The sequence below is a fragment of the Equus quagga genome, chromosome 18 (assembly GCF_021613505.1).
Source record: "Equus quagga isolate Etosha38 chromosome 18, UCLA_HA_Equagga_1.0, whole genome shotgun sequence".
Classification (NCBI taxonomy): Eukaryota; Metazoa; Chordata; class Mammalia; order Perissodactyla; family Equidae; genus Equus; species Equus quagga.
Window position 1 is genome coordinate 14,842,364 of NC_060284.1, and position 19,849 is coordinate 14,862,212.

At 37.1% G+C, this 19,849-nt stretch overlaps 1 protein-coding gene and 1 non-coding gene across 5 annotated transcripts in view; one reads left to right on the forward strand and one right to left on the reverse strand.

The window, feature by feature from the left end:
• The window catches only part of DNAJB4 (DnaJ heat shock protein family (Hsp40) member B4), a 44,923-nt gene that overhangs the window by 13,964 nt on the left and 11,110 nt on the right, over nt 1-19,849 (forward strand). The gene's annotated exons all lie outside the window — the stretch shown is intronic.
• LOC124230145 (U6 spliceosomal RNA) lies at nt 3,480-3,586 on the reverse strand. Its single transcript, XR_006886085.1, has one exon. It is a non-coding gene; the product is annotated as a U6 spliceosomal RNA (small nuclear RNA).

Consider the following 19,849-nt stretch of genomic DNA (forward strand, 5'->3'; position numbering starts at 1 on the left):
ATTGAATATTGTACTAGGTTTTCAGGAGTCACAAAGTAAATAAACCTTGCCCTGTATGATCTTACATTATAGTTGGGAAGTTGACCAGAGAAACAAGTTACTACAACACGGGTAATAATTAGGAATACAGTCTTATCAAGCAATAAAGTTTACCAAGCATAGAAATAGCATAGGTGAAGGGATGATTAATAGGGTTATAGGCTTGTTCTTAACAGAATTCATCTTTCCCTTCAAATGTACTCTTCCTGTATTCTGTTCTTTTGTTAGTAGCCCAGCTGTGTGCACACCTTCGTTCAATCGAGAAACCAGGGCAATCTAAAATCCTTGCAAATTGCCACATATAGTTGGTTGGCAAATTGTACATATTCTGCCTATTTATTACTTAAATTTACCCATTTGTCTTTTTATATGATAGTCATTATACTTTAGGTCCTTGTAATTTCTCATTTCATTGAATTATTCACTCAGTACAAGTTAACTGAACTGCAATGTGTTATAAGTAAGGCCTTCTACTAGACAAAAAGTTCTGGGGGAAAAAAACCCAGGATCGTTCAGGGAGGTTACAATCCAGTGGGTAAGTCATAAGCAAACAAATGGTTATATAGTTGTGATAAGTGATAGAGTAGAGATACTGGGAAAAATGTGGCAACTTAAGGTCAGGGGAACCTAACCCAAGCTGGGGCTCAGACTTGCCCAACTAGAGGCTGAGTCTCAAAGCAGCAGTATGCTGTGTGGAATGAGGAAGAGGGGAATACCCACACATCACTTGTTTTATAGATACTAAGGAAATGTGGCTCCAAAGACGTTACTTTGGATGACTGTGTACTTATTAATGTTGCTCTTGCTCAAAAATAATTTTTAACTCATAATTTAGAGATGATCAGTAGTAATGCATCATTGTACATTGATCCTTCGTTATTCACCAATTCTGTGCTTCAAGTTTGCCCATTTAGTGAAATTTATTTATAATTCCGAAATCAGTACTCAGGGTGCTTTCCCAGTCATTTGCAGACATGTGCTTGGGGAGAGCAGCAAAAAATTTGCTATGTTCCCAGCTGAGATCCAACAAGGGAGTGTTTAGCTTTCTTGTTTCAACTCTTATAAACAAGTCTTTGTCGTCTATCTAGTGCATTTTTGTAATTTTTGCATTTTTGTTGGTGATTTCACTGTTTAAAGAAATGTTTCAGTGAAGTGCTGAAATGCTGCCTGGTGTTCCTAAGCTCAAGAAGGCCATGATGTGTCTTATGGAGAAAATACGTGTGTTAGATAAACTTCTTTCAGGCATGAGTTATAGTGCTATTGGCCATGAGTTCAATGTTATATTAAATAAGGTGTCTTTAAGCGGAAACACATAAAACAAGATTATATATTGATGAGTTGACTTAACCTTCTGTTTCCCTAAGGGACAATGATTCAGCATTCACGACTCTAGCATCCCTGGCAACTTTATAGAACATAAGTGTGGCAAATAATGAGAATTTTCTACTTTCAGGGTAAATTTGATTTTGAGAAGTAGCCAAAGTCATTTACGGCCAGGAGTGATGAGTTAGATGAGGATGGTCAAGCTGGACAACATGGAAATATGATTATTAAAGTCTTTGTCAACCTTTTAAAATACATGAGCCCATTTTGATAAACATCTTAACTCACCACCATAAATATTCTAATATATTTCTCTTAGCAGACATGCCTAGGTGAGAATTAGTGTACAAGTTTTATTTTACCATCAGCCAGACTGATGTTTTATAGTGAAAGCTGAGTGTTTATAGTGAAGACTATAGTTTTTTAAAAGTTTGCTAGATATAGTAAAATTTTATGGTGTTTAGTGGTTTTTTTACACTGTCCTCTCCCTTCAGTCAAGAATAATTTGTATAGAGTAGTGGTTGACAAACATTTTCTGTTAAGGGCCAGACAGTAAATTTTTAGGCTTTGTGGGTCATACAGTCTCTGCTGCAGTACTCAGCTCTGCCACTGGATGGCGAAAGCAGCAATAGACCATAGGTATTATTTTATATCTTATAAACTTCTGGGGGCAGGGATATCTTAATACCGTTTTATCCTTCATGATGCACATAACACAAGAAGGTCTCAATAACTTTTCCTTGACATACTGATTTAGCCTAGATAATTAAAAGGCTATATATATATATATATATATATATGTATGTATGTTTTTATACATATATTTTTATATATGTTTTTTATACATATATTTACATATATATATATATATATTTTTTTTTTGGTGAGGAAGATTGGCCCTGGGCTAACATGGGTTGCTAGTCTTCCTCTTTTTGCTTGAGGAAGATTGTCACTGAGTTAACATCTGTACCAGTCTTCCTCTATTTTGTATGTGAGATGCTGCCACACCATGGCTTGATGAGTGGTGTGTAGGTCTGTGCCCAGGATTTGAAATGGCAAACTCCGGGCTGCCAAAGCAGAGCACATGAACTTAACCACTGTGCCACCAGGTGCCCCCCTCCCCCAAAAGGCTATATTTCAAAACATTAAAAACTCAAACATTATAACCCATCCATTTAAAGTCAAATTATTCTTGAAATCTTATTTTTTCTCCTATGTATAAATGTTCTTCTTTAAGCAATTATAGCTCAATGTATTTGAAATTAGGCAGTCAATGGCCTAATTTTATAGTGATTAGTGAATACTTTAGAACATGTTGGCTTATTTTTATACCTGTCCTAATACTTGATATTTGGAAGGTTGCAATAAAGTCTTGAATCATAGTTAAGTCTCCACAGTAGCAGTAGTTTAATTTATTATGCATTCATGGATGCAATGTATTATAAAGATATTTCATAGTTAAGATTAGGTACTGATTTAAATTAAATCATTTTAGAGTTGTAAACAGTTGGAGAGCTAAATAGACTTGCTAGATAATTAGTTTATTGCAGTGTTGACCAAAAGCCTAAGAGTTTGGAGAAAGAGCAGCCTTTCCTATCCTTTCCTGCCTTATCTCTGTGCTACAGATGTTTTTGCTGTACTACTTGTCTTACTCTGAGGAGCTGTTTGTTTCACATTGGCCACAAACCACTCCCCTCTCTCTGGCCAACCGGTTAAGTTTTCCAAGTGGTTCTGATGCCTTATGGCTGCTTGTGAGAGGAGAAATTTAAGAAAAGAATAAAGTGAAAAATCACATAAATTCCTCATTTCCTAGTGTTGCTTTTACTTTCAACATTGTGAAATTGTATACTGAGTGAGCATATGTAAATAGAGACAATCCCAATACTCTACTCTGAATGTAAAGTATTATTTTGAAAAGATCCTCATAGGTATCTTTTGTTGTAGATGAAAAATTGAATACCATTTTATTTTTAAACTTTAATGAAGTATAATTGACAAATAAAATTGTAAGATATTTGAAATATATGTTGTGATAATTTGATAGATGTATACATTGTGAAAGGATCCATCCCTTCTAGTTAATGAACATATCCATTAGCTCACTTATTTATCTTTTTAGAAATATGGAATGCTTTGCACATTTTCATGTCCTTCTTGCACAGGGGCCGTGCTAATCTTCTGTGTATTATTCCAGGTATAGTATATGTGCTGCTAAAACAACCACTGGAGTACTAAAAGTGAAAATGTAAAAAGAGTAAAAGTAAAAAGAGTACTTAAAGTGAAAATGAACTTTTCTTTAGAGTTCATCTCTGAAGATTTTGTTTCCCCTAAATGTGCTTCTGAGAGATGTGTGTGTGTGGCAGACTTAAGTTCATAGGTTGAGGTTTCTTAAAAATTGGGTTGTAGCACTGGTGATTAGGAGAAACCTCCACATCTACACTGCCTGATACAGTAGCTGCTAAGCCACATGAAGCTAAGGACCTGAAATGTGGCTGTCTGACTGGGATGCTGTGTAAGTGTAAAATTCACACTGGATTCTGAATACTTACTACAAAAAAAATGTAAAATATCTTATTGATAATTTTTATATTGATTACATGTGCAGTGATAAGATCTTGGATTTATTGGGTTAAATAAAATACATTATTAAAACTAATTTCATGTTTCTTTTTACTTTTATTAAAATATGGATTCTAGAAATGTTTAAATTGCATATGTGGCTTGCATTTGTAGCTCGCTTTATATTTCTGTTGGATAGCACTGCTCTAGATTATGTGATCTTTCGACATAATATGTTATAATCAAATGTGAATTTACAAGATCTTTAAGATGACGTAGGAATTCTGTTGTTTCTTTTGGCTCTCTGATCAGTATTGAAAAGTACTGTAGAGAACACTTTAAGTGATCCCAAAATGCTACGAAAGGATGAGATTAACTCACTGTAAGTTCACTAATCCTCTAGTAAGCTTTTCAATGACTTGTAAAAGAGGGTAAGAAAGAAAGACTGTTTTATTAGGATACATTTTAATATCAGAATAAAATTAGTTCTACACTGTGGGGGAAAAAGGAAATGATTTGTTAAAAAGCGTAAAATATTTCTGATCCCTGTGTGTCTCCAGATGACTCTAGTAATTTCTATAAACTTCTTAAAGCAGTTTTACTTATTTTTTAAAGGCATGTACTGTAAAATTTTTTTGAATTTTATTTTAAATTTTTTTTTGGTAAAAACCATTAAATCAATAAAATTGTGTATGTCATACTATACTGCTTTGTGAAGGATAAGTATTATAAAATCAAGCAATGACACAGTGTCACGCTTGAAGACTTTGGGAATTACTCATATAACTATAAATGATAAAGTACTGTGACATTTGGGTGGTATAGACAATAGTCCAAGGAGAATTATGATTGATAAAGCTCTTCTTACCATCTTTTTAGGTTAGTTTTTTACTAGTGCCCTTGGAAACCTAGAAATATTAATGAAACTTTGTTCAGAACACTTCACCTTACTATGAGAACCAAAAAAGTAATTTTACCAGCTTCAAAGTAAATTGACACTCAACAAAATGAAGCAACTTTTAAAATAAAGTTTGTTTCAAAGTCTTAACAAAAGCACTTTTTGAAAAACATGAAAGAGCAGTGATTAAGTAAAAAACGACATTCAAAACTTTCAACAATCTGACCATAACTTTTTTCTCTCTGCTTCCTAAAACGAGCCTTCCTAAGTCCTGTGCTTTAATATGACTAGTCTTTTTGCTGTATCAAATTCATTTTATGCTCTTTTGCCTCTGGGTTTTGTGTTCTTGGTCCAAAACACAAACCCTCCTCCTTCTTTCCTTTCTTTCTAAATTCTATTAACCTTTCAAGACCCTGCTCACATTTTTCTTTTCTGAAACCTTTCCCATCCCCACCACTCCAGCCCAAGATGAGTATATAATTAACATTTGGCAGTACTTTATTTTTTGTAAACCCCTTTCACATATTTTCTCATTCTTTATGTCAATTTAATGAAACAGATGGTGTTATCTGTTTTATAGAATAAAAGAATTGAGGCTCAGAGAAATACATGATTTTTCCAGAACTCTATATAGATATTAAGTAGCGAAGCTAAGAATACTAGAACCAAATCCTCTCATTCCAAGTTTTATTATCTTTCTTCTTGCCTTGATGGTCCCTTCACTTCTATTATAGTTACATAACACTCATTTGGTCATTAATTGTTTACTATCTTTGTATCAAACTACTTAATTTGATTTTTAGCTGTAGATATGAAGGGATATGTAGAGATTTGTACATGGGGAAAGGCAATAAATGGGAAAGATGAAGAGAACTGAAAACATTTATTCTTGATAATAGAATCAAAGAGGTCGTTAAGACCTCCTTATCAGCCCATTTGCTTTTCTGAAAGCATTATACCTTTTAAAAAGTATGATACCCAGACTTGCTCCTTTTCCTCTAGCCAAAATAACTATCCACCTTAGTGCCGAATTTTTAGTATAATTTTTATTTTTATTTATTATTACTTTTTTGCTGAGGAAGATTAGCCCTGAGCTAACATCTGTGCCAATCTTCCTCTTTTTTTTGCTTCAGGAAGATTAGCTCTGAGCTAACATCTATGCCAGTCCTCTCCACTTTATATGTGGGTCATTGCCACAGCATGGCTCATGAGTGGTGTAGGTCCGCACCTGGGATCTAAACCCGTGAACCTGGGCCGCTGAAATGGAGCATGCTGAGCTTAAACACTACACCATGGAGCCGGCCCCTCAGTAGAATTTTTAAGAGCTAAACAGGCCTTCCCTGACCACCCTGGCTAAGGTAGCCCCTCTCCGTCAGTCTCTGTCTTAGTAACACTTTAGAGTTCTCTTTAAAACACTTCAAATTATCTGAAATTATTTCATTTATTAACTTGTTTATTGGTTGTCTTCTTCTACTAGAATATGCGTTGAATGAGAGCAAGGATGTTATCTAATTTATACACACAGTAAGCACTCAGTAAATATTTGCTGAATAGTTGAGATACTTTTCATGGAGAATGTTGACTATGAAAACATCCGTCTTTTATTTATTTATTTATTTATTTATTTATTTTATTTTATTTTTTTAAAGATTTTATTTTTTTCCTTTTCCTCCCCAAAGCCCCCTGGGAGATAGTTGTATATTCTTCATTGTGGGTCCTTCTAGTTGTGGCATGTGGGACGCTGCCCCAGTGTGGTTTGATGAGCAGTGCCATGTCCGCGCCCAGGATTCGAACCAACGAAACACTGGGCCGCCTGCAGCGGAGCGCGTGAACTTAACCACTCAGCCACGGGGCCAGCCCCGAAAACATCCGTCTTTTAAAACAAGTTTTGTAGTAACCATCAAATACTGTAAAATGGGCACTCAAATACTATCGACTGCTTAATTCCAAATACAAGTCCAAATTGCTGTAATTACCTAAAGAAGGATATTTATAGTTAAGAAAAAACTAGGATTTCTAGAACAATTTAATTTTAAATAGATGGAGTTTAATGTCTTAAAGACACTTGCCTTAAGTTTACTTCTGCTGTCTTGTAACCTAGCAGGAGTAAGAAATGAATCTCTTCAAAATTTTTCCATTTTTTTTCCCTAAAGATAAAGTTGCATTTGTAACCATGACAAAATGTTTAGGTGTTGTAACTTAACTCAAAGTCTGAAGCCTTTCCACAGGAGTGAGAATTTAGTCTGAGTTCCGAACTTACAATCAAGCAGTTTGCTATAAGAAGTCTATGATAATGATGCCTCAGTGCTTGAAGGTGTTTTAAGAAAGTATAACAGGTGGAGGTAAGATATAGTTTATTAGTAGATGGCCAGTAGTTTGATTGTATGTAGTTATTTAGATATTATCTAACAAGCAGGCCAGATAATAGACACTGCCTACTAACCCTTAAGTTTATGTTAATATTAGAACAATATGTATCTAAATATTGTTAAGAATATCATAGCTCACTATTAGATTACTGGCTATAAAAAAGCTCTTTGAAATCTTCTCACTATATATATGCACATGTGTGTGCATGTGTAGAGATTACATATGAGAAAGCATATGGAAGTGTTTGAAAACTGTATTGTATAACAGTTATTATTATGGGGAAAACATAGAACAGTTAATTTTTTGACACCAAGAGTAAAGTTTAGAGAGAAAGGTCTGAAAAAGGAACATGGCAAGGAGCATGATCTTGGGGGATGCCTGAGTCCTTTGGGGGTGATTCTAGAAGTTACTTTAATGCTTTATTCCTGAGTAAAGGGAGATGATTTGTCAGTAGACCTCCAAGTGGTAGCAAAATAGTTTGTATAGCTTAAAATAATGAAAACAGTTTATATGTATATGTCATTGTATAGTGCTTTCATGCATATTATCTCTTCTGAGTCTCACGATAACCTTTGTTGAGTTAGGAATTCAGAGAAATTAAATAGTTTGCCTAAATTACTCATCTATTAAATGGCAGAGCTGAGATTAGAAACCAAGCATTCAAGTTCTTAGGTCTTTATTCTTTAGACTTTTGTGGCCCTTTATGCTAGTCCGCTAACAGGAACTGAAGATTCAATGATAAATAATAGTTTCTCCTAGGCAACTTTCAAGTAATTTAATATGATTAAAGTATATGATGCAGTAAGAGAAATTAAGGCTGGAAACATCTTCTGACTCTAAAATCAAAGAATACTTTTTTTGGTCAGGAAGATTGGCCCTGAGCTGACATCTGTTGCCAATCTTCCTCTTTTTGCTTGAGGAGGAGTGGCCCTGAGCTAATATCTGTGCCACCAATCTTCCTCTGTTTTGTATGTGGGATGCTGTCACCGCCTGGCTTGATGAGTGGTGTGTAGGTCTGTGCCTGGGATCTGAACCTGCAAACCCCAGGCCACTGAAGCGGAGCATGCAAACTTAACCACTATGTCATGGGGCCGGCCCCAAAGAATATATTTTAAGAATATAAACGTTGCACTTTTTTCCCACTTATTTTTATTTCTAATTCTTTATTTTTTTAATTTAACTTTTTTTTAAGATTTTATTTTTCCTTTTTCTCTCCAAAGCCCCTAGTACATAGTTGCATATTTTTAGTTGTGGGTCCTTCTAGTTGTGGCTTTTGGGATGCCACCTCAGCATGGCTTGATGAGGGGTGCCATTTTCACACCCAGGACTCGAACCAGTGAAACCCCGGGATGCCAGAATGGAGTGCGCGAACTTAACCACTTGGCCATGAGGCCAGCCCCTAATTCTTTATTTTTAAAGATTGGCACCTGAGCTAACATCTGTTGCCAGTATTTTTTTTTTTCCTTTCTCCTCTTCTCCCCAAAGTCCCCGTTGCATAGTTATATATTCTAGTTGTGAGTGCCTCTGGTTGTGCCATGTGGGACGTTGCCTCAGCATGGCCTGACAAGCAGTGCCATGTCTGTGCCCGGGATCCAAACTGGTGAAACTCTGGGCTGGCAAAGCGGAGTGCATGAACATAACCATTCCGGCCTGGGGCTGGCCCCTCTGTTTATTTTTAAAATTTTAAATGCTTTATTTTTTAGAAGAGTTTTAGGTTCATAGCAAAATTGAGTGGAATGTACAGAGATTTCCAATATATCTCCTTCCACAAATGCATAGCCCCCCCATCATCAACATCTCCCACCAGATGGAACATTTGTTTACAATTGATCAACTTATATTGATACCTCATTATCACCCAGAGTCCATAATTTACATTAGGGTTCACTCTTGGTGGTGTATATCCCATAGGTTTGGACAAATGTATATGCATACCACTTCAGTATCATACAGAGCAGTTTCACTGCCCTAAAAATCCTCTGTACTCTACTTATTTGTCCTTCTCTTTCCACTAACCCCTGGCAACCACTGATCTTTTTACTATCTTTGTAGTTTTGTCTTTTCCAAAATGTTATATAGTATGTAGCCTTTTCAGGCTGGCTTCCTTCATTTAGTAATATGCATTTAAGTTTCCTCCCTGTCTTTTTATGGCTTGATAGCTCTTTTTTTTTTAGTGCTGAATATATTCTATTGTCTGAATACACTAGAGTTTATCCATTCACCTACTGAAGGACATCTTGGTTGCTTCTAAGTTTTGGCAGTTACAGATAAAGCTGCTTTCAACATCCATGTGCAGGTTTTTTTATGGAAATAGGTTTTCAATTCCTTAGGGTAAATGCCAAGGAGCATGATTGCTGGATCGTATGATAAATGTGTCTGTAGTTTTGTAAGAAACCACCAAACTGTCTTCCAGAGTGGCTGTGCCATTTTTCATTCCCACCAACAATGAATGAGAATTCCTATTGCTTCACATTCTTGCTAGCGTTTGGTGTTGCCAGTAATCTAGATTTTGGCCATTTTAATAGGTATGTTGTGGTATCTCATTGTTTTAATTTGCGTTTCCCTGATGACAGGTGAGCAGTGTTCTCCTGGATGTGAAGTGGGGAGGGGTCTCCGCACCATCGCTTGGGGTGGGGGCATTTGGGGCATGTGCAGATCTTCCCTTCTTGTGCACAGCACCTTTTGCGTACATTTCCTTTTGTGCATGGTACCCCATCGCCATCTTGGCTGTTTCTGGTTCCAGTTCTGCAGTTTGGCCATGGCAGTGTTCTGCCTTGGATCCTATAAGCAAGCCCAACTGAAAAACAGCATTAGACATGGAAAATGTTTTAGGGACTTCTCTGGGTCACACAATCCCTCCTCTGACTGTCCTGCTCCTCATTCTTGAGGGGCAATGGATGAAGGTTCGTCTTCGTAATTACTTCCAGCTGACCGGGGCAGGGTGCGGGGAGTCACAGGGGTCCGTAGAGGAGCAGAACTTACCCCTAGCCACTTTTAGATATGTTTGGTTGTCACTGGGTTGGACTCCCAACGTCTCATATCCCTGGGTTAATAGCATTTGGAATTTAATAGATTCTAGTCTTTTGCTGACAAAGGAAATGAGACGGTTTAGAATGCAAGGTACAAAGAGTAGAAGAAGGAGAATAACCAGCGAGGCCACTAAAGTGGTAAAAACTAGGTCAGGCTGGGAAGAGCCTGTTTAACCGCACTCCAGATCTGTTTTGTTAGTTCTGGTTGGCTTTTTCCTTTTAACCAATAAGCCTTTTCTTGTAGTCTAGTGGCACTGTCTTCAATGATGCCAGTGCTATTTATATGACCTTAAGGAGTAGGTGCATCTTGGAAAGGCTGTGAGCAGTTTAGGCAAAAGCAACTGGATATGGGCACTCCAAGGGGAGCACAGGTTAGGGTGAGGATAAATATAGTTATGAGAGATGACAGAAGAAGGAGTTTTAGATCTCCATGGGGTTGGGATACCAGCCCACCAAGGACTGTCTTTGTGTCTTCAGAATAAGAGCTTCAGGTCTGAGAGGGGCTCATAGGAGAAGTCAGAATGGCTTGGAATTTCTGAGTTTTCTGGTTTAGGACCTCTCTTGACTCGGGTATGGTACACCTGAGGAGTGACTCCCTGTACTTTTAGGGCAGAGTAAGTGGTTAGAATCACCAAATAAGGCCTGTTCTGCTTAGGAGTGAGTTGGTCCTGTGGGCTCCCAGTTTTCCATGTTTCTAGGTGTACCCAGCCAGGCTGGAAGGGATGGAGGGCCAGGTCCATGGGGCCGGCAGGACCTGGTTGCCATACACTGTGAGTGCCTTCACCATTTCCCCTACCTGAAGGGCATACTCTAATTGTTATCCTGTACTTCTGATATTCCCCAGTTGGCTTTTTGACCAGGAGGATTACAGTGTTGCATGCTGAATGGCATGGTCTAATGAGGCCTTGTTCAGTTGAGTTTTTTTTATGACAGGGGCCATGCCGTTTAGGGCATCCTATCTGAGAGGATATTGTTTAACATTTGGGCACTTGTGTCCCAGTTTCAGTTTGACAGTCATGGGGCTTGCTTGAACTGCATACCTCACTCTCAGGGATTTACCTCTGGTAATTCCAGTAAGTTTCCCTTAAATCTTTTGACTCAGTCCATTTTGTCAGGTGCATAATCAGCTGGTAACCAAAGGCTGAGGGGACATTTACCTTCAAATAGTGCCCTTTCTTTCTTTCTTTTTTTTTTAAAGATTTTGTTTTTCTCCCCAAAGCCCCCTGGTACATAGTTGTGTATTTTTAGTTGTGGGTCCCTCTAGTTGAAGCACATGGGATGCCGCCTCAGTATGGCCTGATGAGCGGTGCCATGTTCGTGCCCAGGATCCGAACCGGCGAAACCCCGGGCTGCCGAAGCAGAGCGCGTGAACTTAACCACTCGGCCACAAGGCTGGCCCTGGTCCCCTTTCTTATAAAGGGAGGCTCCTAATTTATGCACTAAGTCCCTACCCAGGAAAGGAATAGGGCATTTTGGCATGTGTAGAAAGGAACCGGTTAACTGTTTTTCATCTAATTTGTGGCTTAAAGGTTTAATAAACTGCTTGTTCTCTGGACTCCACGATCTCCCAACTATATTACATCTCTGGCTAGTAAGTTTGGGCATTTGTAGCCAGATATTTGAGGAAACGAGAAGAATTCAGGATCCAGTTCAGTTTTTATTCTGCTCATTTTTACCAAAGATAGCCAAATTAAGACTAATTGGTTTATAAAATAAGTCTAGTTTCAATAAAGTTGGCCCATTTATTTACATAAGTACAGCAAGAATAGCAGTTCATCATACAGGCTCTTTTAAATCTGCTTTGCTGGAACTTTTTATTAGGAATCTCAGACTGGACTTTAAAGCCTTCTCATAAGAAAGCAAAGCAAAGGACTTGTCATCAGACTGCCTGCAATACCTATAGACTTGGGTAAATTCCTGTCTTCTCACAGTTTCCAAAATATCCTGAGGTTCCTTGCACCTACCAGGGAAGTGGCCTTCTTTACTCACCTGGTAAGGTTGCTGGGAGACTGTAAGCAAGGTATCTGGCCAATATTTCCAAGTGGCTTTATTCCACAAAGTCAATCTTTGTCTGTTAGCTGTCTTGTCATATCTGAGTCTATATGTTTCTCTCAAATATGACATTCCAATCAAAGCTCTAGGAATATAACCAATGTTTCCAATTTTGTCCTGTTATGAGGAGATCAGATTCTTATTGAACTTCTGCAAATAACTGTATTGCCATGAAAATAAGAGTCATCAGGTAGGGAGAAAAACCAATGTTTCAATTCTTACAAAGATATAATTTATCAAATAGCTATAAGTTATAATTAGCTTAAGAGAAAAGAAAAGGTTTCCTTAAATCTGGAAAAACAGAACATTTAAAAAATCAGCAGTATTTCAAAGAAAAAGTCATCAAAATTATAATCATCTTCATCAATCGTTTAGTCCTCCTATGTAGTCAATTGTTGATCTGTTAGCAGGTTTAGGATGCCATCAGTTTCTCTGTTAGAATTCTGTAATTTTTTCCTAGTTCAGTTTTATAATCTGAAAGTTCATCAGAAACCTGCATTCTATAGCAAGTGTCAGAGTTCTTTCCATGAATCTCTCGGAAGATGAAATGCATCTGCAGAAACATCAGAGTAAAACAACTATTTGCAAATGACAGAAGACTCAAGAAGGGCAATTGACAAAGAAACTTGGCTATTTCTGTGACATACAACACTTCAAGATAATAACTAAAATTATAGCTGAAAACCAGGACAGATCAGAATTTAGGAATGTTACATGATTTGTTACAAACACTTATGTTAATAACATTTACCCATATGGTATCATAGGTCCCTATGAAACAATGCTAGTTATCCATTTAACCATAGTGAGAAAGATTTTCAGGCGAATGCAGAAAATTAAATAGCTGTAAGAAAAACTTTAGCACCTGCACTTAAAGACCTAATAAAAACAATATAGGAAATTTATTTTGATAAAACCTAAAATCCCCACCTTTCTCATAGACTACTCAGAAAACCTTTCATAGCCTCTTTATTAAGAGCAGACTAAAAGTTTAAGAAAAGTATCCCTTTTAAGAGAGAGAAAACCAAATTTTAATTTTTGTACCAGCTTTTTCTATTAAAATTTATTTACTTAAATTCATTTTGTTCTTAGCCAACTCATCCATGCACAAAACTCTTTCATCAGGATTCCTTTTCCACAAACTTTCTGTAATTTTCATTTTACATTGAGAATTTGTCCCCTGCCTTCTTTTTTCCCTAGTCTTTAGAACAAATTTATCTTTCTCAACAAAATAAAAATTTCTGTTCTTTATACCTTCCTTGCTGAAAACATATATCTTACTTTCCTTGAATACAAGGATGTTTTCCTTATTAATTTTAGTAGCTTTAATCACATACATTAATTAGATTTTTTAATTCTTACAGACCCCTTAATTTTTAGTGAAAACTAAGAAGTAAGCAATTATGAACTATCTTTTATGACAGTATTCTGTGGCTTGGCAAATTTATAGATACTTTTATAATTTCTGGAAACATGCTACCTCACAGTATAATTGTTAAATAAAGTACAAGACATATTTACTAGTGGACCTAAATGTCTTTTTAGTTTCTCTGTAGTAAGAAGCGAAAAATAGATAAACCTATATCTATTAATTAATGTCTAACATTTTATCTTATATAGAAATGGTCTGGATATTCAATGAATTTTCCATCATTTAATTTAACCTAGCAAAACTTCAAAGTTTCAAGTTACCAAGAGATTTTGGAAGTTATTTTATATACATGTTAGGGCTGGCCTGGTAACACAGCAGTTAAGTTCACAAGTTCTGCTTCAGCGCCCTGGGGTTTACCAGTCCGGATCCCAGGTGTGGACATGGCACCGCTTGGCCCGCCATGCTGTGGTAGGCTTCTTACATATAAAGTAGAGGGTGATGGGCACAGATGTTAGCTCAGGGCCAGTCTTCCTCAGCAAAAAGAGGAGGATTGGCAACAGCAGTTAGCTCAGGGCTAATCTTCCTCAAAAAAAAACCCCACCAAAAACGTGTTACTATAATTTATTGTTAAAAACGTTTACCCAAAAACTTTTATCGTACTTACATCTACTTAGTTTCCAATAATTATGCTTACATTTCCTACAAGAGCATTATGAGACATTTGGCAACATCAGCTATCATTCTAAGCTATTATTTTTGTTGACAAAGATAACATGAAGTTATTTTACTAGTAAATGCAGGCTGCATGTGTGCATCATATCCAGTATTGGTACCTCTGAGGACATGCCTATTTCAACCAAACCAACAAACTGAAATAAGCTTTTTTTTTACCAAAGATTAATTTATATCATGTTAGCTTGAAAAATATTTGGGTTAGTTTCTGGTACTTCTATTAATGTTATTTAGAAATAATTTATGTAAGCACTTACTTTAAGCTAGTTGAATAGAGCTCTTAATTTTGGCTATACCATCCAGAGGTTGAAAATATCATATATATAACATATATATAGACACATATAAACAACAGACAGATGCAACAAAGATTTTATAACCTCTGTTTAAAAAATTTTCCTTAGATTTTTGGGCAAGAGTGTTTTCATAGGGGCCGGCCCGATGGCGCAGCGGTTAAGTTCGCACGTTCCGCTTCTCGGCGGCCCGGGGTTCGCTGGTTCGGATCCCGGGTGCGGACATGGCACTGCTTGGCAGCCATGCTGTGGTAGGCGTCCCACGTATAAACTAGAGGAAGATGGGCACGGATGTTAGCTCAGGGCCAGGCTTCCTCAGCAAAAAGAGGAGGGCTGGCAGTAGTTAGCTGAGGGCTAATCTTCCTCCAAAAAAAAAAAAAAAAAAAAGAGTGTTTTCATAGTAGTCTGCATCTCCAAAAACAACTTTTCCTATTACTTTTTTTTCAGTCTTAGGAATCTGGTATGGTCTATAGTAGCTCCTAGAGAGGTCACAAGTTTTTGAGATTAACTAGGGAGGTTAGTTACTTATCAAAGGACTGGCACACCCAGCTGGTTACATTATCCTTAATTTACTTCTTTCCTTCTAGGTACATAGTTTTATCTTAATTTAGGGAAGAATGCCAAAAAAATCCCATCAGGTTTTAAATATCAGCTTCTAATTTAGCCACATTTCTGATCATAAGTTACTAAATCTTGTCAAGTTTCAGCTAGGACAAATAGTAACTATTCCTGACAGCATTAAACAACTCCATTAATTTTTCTTTTTTAATTTTAGTTTCCGCTTGACTGTTTTAAGAGTAGCAGTTTCCCAGAAAATCTCTCAGAGTCTTGTTAACCCTGGGAGGGCCTCATATTGGGTCCTTCTTGAAACGTAGATTACAGGGGTGTCTGTAAAGCCATGGCTTAATAAGCGACTTCTTAAATGATTTTACCTAAATGGAACATTCCTTCTAATAGCCAATGTAAAGTTTTGGAGGCTCAAAGGAGCCCCAAAAGTGGCCACTGTAATTTTAAATTATCCGGGTTATCTTGATCCAAAGATTCTTTCCTTTTTGCAGTAAAGATCATTTTTATAGCTGTTTTTGAAGTCAATTTGACCATTTTAAAGTGAGATCTCCTTTACCATGGTTAATTAAAATTGCCTGAAAGGTGAATTTATATGCCCTCACAGTATCAGGCAAAGGAAACGTTTCTCAGTGAGATACAATATTTATCCCCACAATATAATTTGAAATACAATCAGACAGGGGCCAGCCCTGTGGTCTAGTGGTTAAGTTTGGTGTGCTCTGTTTTGGTGGCCTGAGTTTGGTTCCTGGGTGCGGCCTTACACCATTCAGTAGTGGCCATGCTGTGGTGGCAACCCACATACAAAATAGAGGAAGATTGGCACACATGTTAGCTCAGGGCAAATCATCCTCAGCAAAAAACGAACAAAAAAACAAACATTAGAGATGTAATCACTTTTATACAAAGCCCATCATTCCTGGCTGGTCTTCTTGGAAGAAGATTAGCGCAATGATAAAAGCAAAAACCCTCAACAGCTGTTTCACCTGCTTCTGTCACCACCTCCAAACCTCCCACTGAGGCATCTTGGCCTCAAAAGTCGGGTGACCCCACTTGTGACCTGGAGTGATCAGGCATCCCTGATGTTTCTCCCAGTCCACCCCTCACAGACTGGTACTGGTCTTGGGGAAAGGGGCTACCTGAAGGGACGGGCGAAACCATTCTAGGGAGAGAGGCCTCCTTGGCTGTTTCCTGGGAAGAGGGGCTCCCTCAGTCCAGTCCTGGGGAGGAGCCCCTCTTCTCCCTCAGTCGTGCCTGCGTGCATACACTGTGTTCTGATGCCAAACCAAAGGTAAACTTTATGGTGGCTCATGGGAAATCCCCCTTGATCCGAAGGAAGTGGCAGAAAACAAACGTCTAGGTGTGGCTGCAGATGCCAGTTCAGTAAGAGTCATTGAGGAGAGTCTGGCAGTCAAACACTGGGCAGGACAGTCCTGGTTTCCCTCCTGTTCACAAAGCCTCCTGCAACATAGGTGAGTCAGCTGGGGACATGCTGCTGCAGGCCATTGCTCCACCTGTTGGGAGCTGAGAGGCCAGAATCAGGGAGAGGAGACAGCAACTATTCCAGTCGCGGCAGAGTCGCCAGATTTTGCTACCAAGCCCTATGGAACTGTGACCAGCAAGTGGGTCCTCTTGCCTGGAGCTGCTCCCACCATTAGGCAGAGACTGAGTTTGAAATAGCAGGCAGAAACTATTTGTTGTTCAAGAAGTATGGAGAAGGAGAGCTTGCGTTCTAAAACAGCTTCTCCTCGTGAAGTGGGGAGGGGTCTCCACGTCACCACTTGGGGTGGGGACATTTGGGGCATGCTCAGATCTTCCCTTCTTGCGTGCGGCACCGTTTGCACACTTTTCATTTTGCCCAGGGCATTGCATTGCCGTCTTGGACGTTTCTGGTTCGGACTGATTGCAGTTTGACTGTCTAGCAGTGTTCTGCCTTGGTTCCTCAACTTAAAAACAAAGCGTTAGACATGAAAATTGTTTTAGAGACTTCTCTTGGTAACACTACTCTTTCCTTCACATACTCTATTTTTGTCATGATAATTATTTGCAGGGATGACAGTTACTCGCGCTGCCCCACAATAAAAAAATCCCACATTCATCTCATACAAACTTGGATGAAGAAAATTTAATGTGAAGTGATGGTGTAATGGACTTTGAACCCCTCAGTGGTAGAGGAGACAGCTCAGTCTGAAAAAGTGAATATAAGAGTAAAATGTCTAGGGACCAGCCGGGTGGCACAGCGGATAAGTGCACACGTTATGCTTCGGCGGCCTGGGGTTCCCCGGTTCAGATCCCGGGTGCGGACATGGCACTGCTTGGCAAAAGCCATGCTGTGGTAGGCATCCCACGTATAAAGTAGAGGAACATGGGCACGAATGTTAGCTCAGGGCCAGTCTTCCTCAGCAAAAAGAGGAGGATTGTAGCAGTTAGCTCAGAGCTAATCTTCCTAAAAAAAAAAAAAAAAAAAGAGTAAAATGTCTAAAGTATTATGTAGTTTACTAATCATCATATTGATCCATTACCCTATTGCATCTAACTGCAATGAGTATATTTGTATATATAATTTTTTCTTTGAATTATTTTGTAAGGACAAATTTCCTGGTGTGGTATTCACAGGACTTTTAAAATTGTTTTTTAATAAATGTTCCCATATGTTTGAAAATTATTTATGCTGCTCACTTTACCAAAATCTAGCTAGATTATTTTATTATTTAAAGTATTAAAATTATAATTTCTTCCTTCTTAACTTGAAATTTCTAAGTTGAGGTGAATTCTTTTCAACTTTACCGCTATGATTCTTTTTTGTGTGTATGATATTTAAAGAAATATGACCTTTATCACCCTTCTGTATGTGTGGAGAGCTGGATTTCTTTCCATTTGTTAATGTGTAATGCATGTCTCAGAGATATGTAAGTTTTACTCTTTGGGTTCTAAAATCATTTAATATGTCAAGTCCTGAGAATATTTCTAACTCTCTGAAAATGATCGAATCTGATAAGAATCTATTTTTTTTCCTCCCAGCATTACCCACCAGAACAATTCAGACTTTTTATAGATAGTAATGTCAGTGTTCCTTTGGTAATGAATATTTAAAGGAACTCTCTTGGAAATTAATTCTAGAAGAGGTGATTTTTATTATATTTTTACTCTAGATACTGATCCTTGCACTGGATTCCAACTTGCAATATACTTTTTTAAAAAATAGGAGTCTTCAGGTCACTTTAGGAAAAATTAGCATTTTTCTCTACTTTTTTTGGATTTAAAAAATTATCTTTTGATGTTGATTATTCCTTGATGGGACTGAAAAAACTTGCGGAATAGCTGACAAACCTCTGTAACCTGTAAGTAGGTAGATACATTTCTAATACTAAGCTGTTTTTAAAGTAGAGAGTTCTGAGAAATAAGAAGTCCTTGCTGTCAAAATGCACAAAGATAGACATTCTGAAAGAATTGCTGAATCATTAACGTAAAGCTGCTTGGCATATGGAGTAGGTGTTCCCATAGCTTTAAAGGTTAACACGTGATCACCTTTTCATTATACTCAAGACATATATGTGCATTTACTTTTCTTCATAAATGTTCCTTTTTCTTTTAACTTTACAGATTTAAGATATTTAAGTAAAGGGCTCTGTGCATTTCTTTTGACATTTTCTTTTTAATCCATCTTTCCAATATTAGAAAGGGAACATTTTTTAAAAGATGAGTTATATACATTGAAAATATTTCTCATAAATATCCAAAATATTTATAAAAAATCATCAAAAGGCTATGCAAATGATATATCAACTTTGTTAATAAAAAGACAAATACAAAACTACAACAAATAACCATAAATATTCATAGAAAAAAGATTAGAAGGAAATGCACTAATATTTAGCAGGGATTACTGGAAGTGGTATGATATCGGGAGGTTTTTATTTTATTCTTTTTTGTTTCTGTGTTTTTCAAGATCTTCGATGATGAGTATTTATAATTAGGAAAAATGTGTTTTTAAAAGAAAAAATATTTTTCATATTACTGCCCCATAAATAGCATATCCAGATTTTAAGATGAACCAGTTAAGGTCTTAGGAGAAACATGAGTATTTACTTTCTGTAACCTGACACTTGTCTCCTCTTTCCTGCTGCACAAAAATTCTTTAAATAGTGACCCTAGGAATGGGGTGGGTCTCATTCTGTTTTACTTGAAGTAGCTAAAATCAGACATGAAGCTTTCACAAATTTGAGTTTGCCAGAACTTAAGGACTCTTGTATGCTACAGAAACTAGTTAAAATCATTAGCTAAAATCATATTTAGGTCCTTTACTTATTTTAAAATATTGCTTTTGATGTTTATGATATATAACCTTTTACAATGTGAAATTGGTATATTGACTTCCTAGCATTTCTGATTGATAGACCTCAGGAATTTTGAAAATGACACAAATTATTTGAGATTTTTAATTTAAACAAACTAGTATTGTATATTTTATATTTGAATATCTTGAAACTGAAATACCTAAAATAAGTTCAAGGGTACTTTTATTTGTATAATAACTTTAACTTATTTTAACATAGGATACTTAATGGTTATAATTATTTTTGTTGCTTTTTCACCTAGAATAGAAGAAATAAATGTG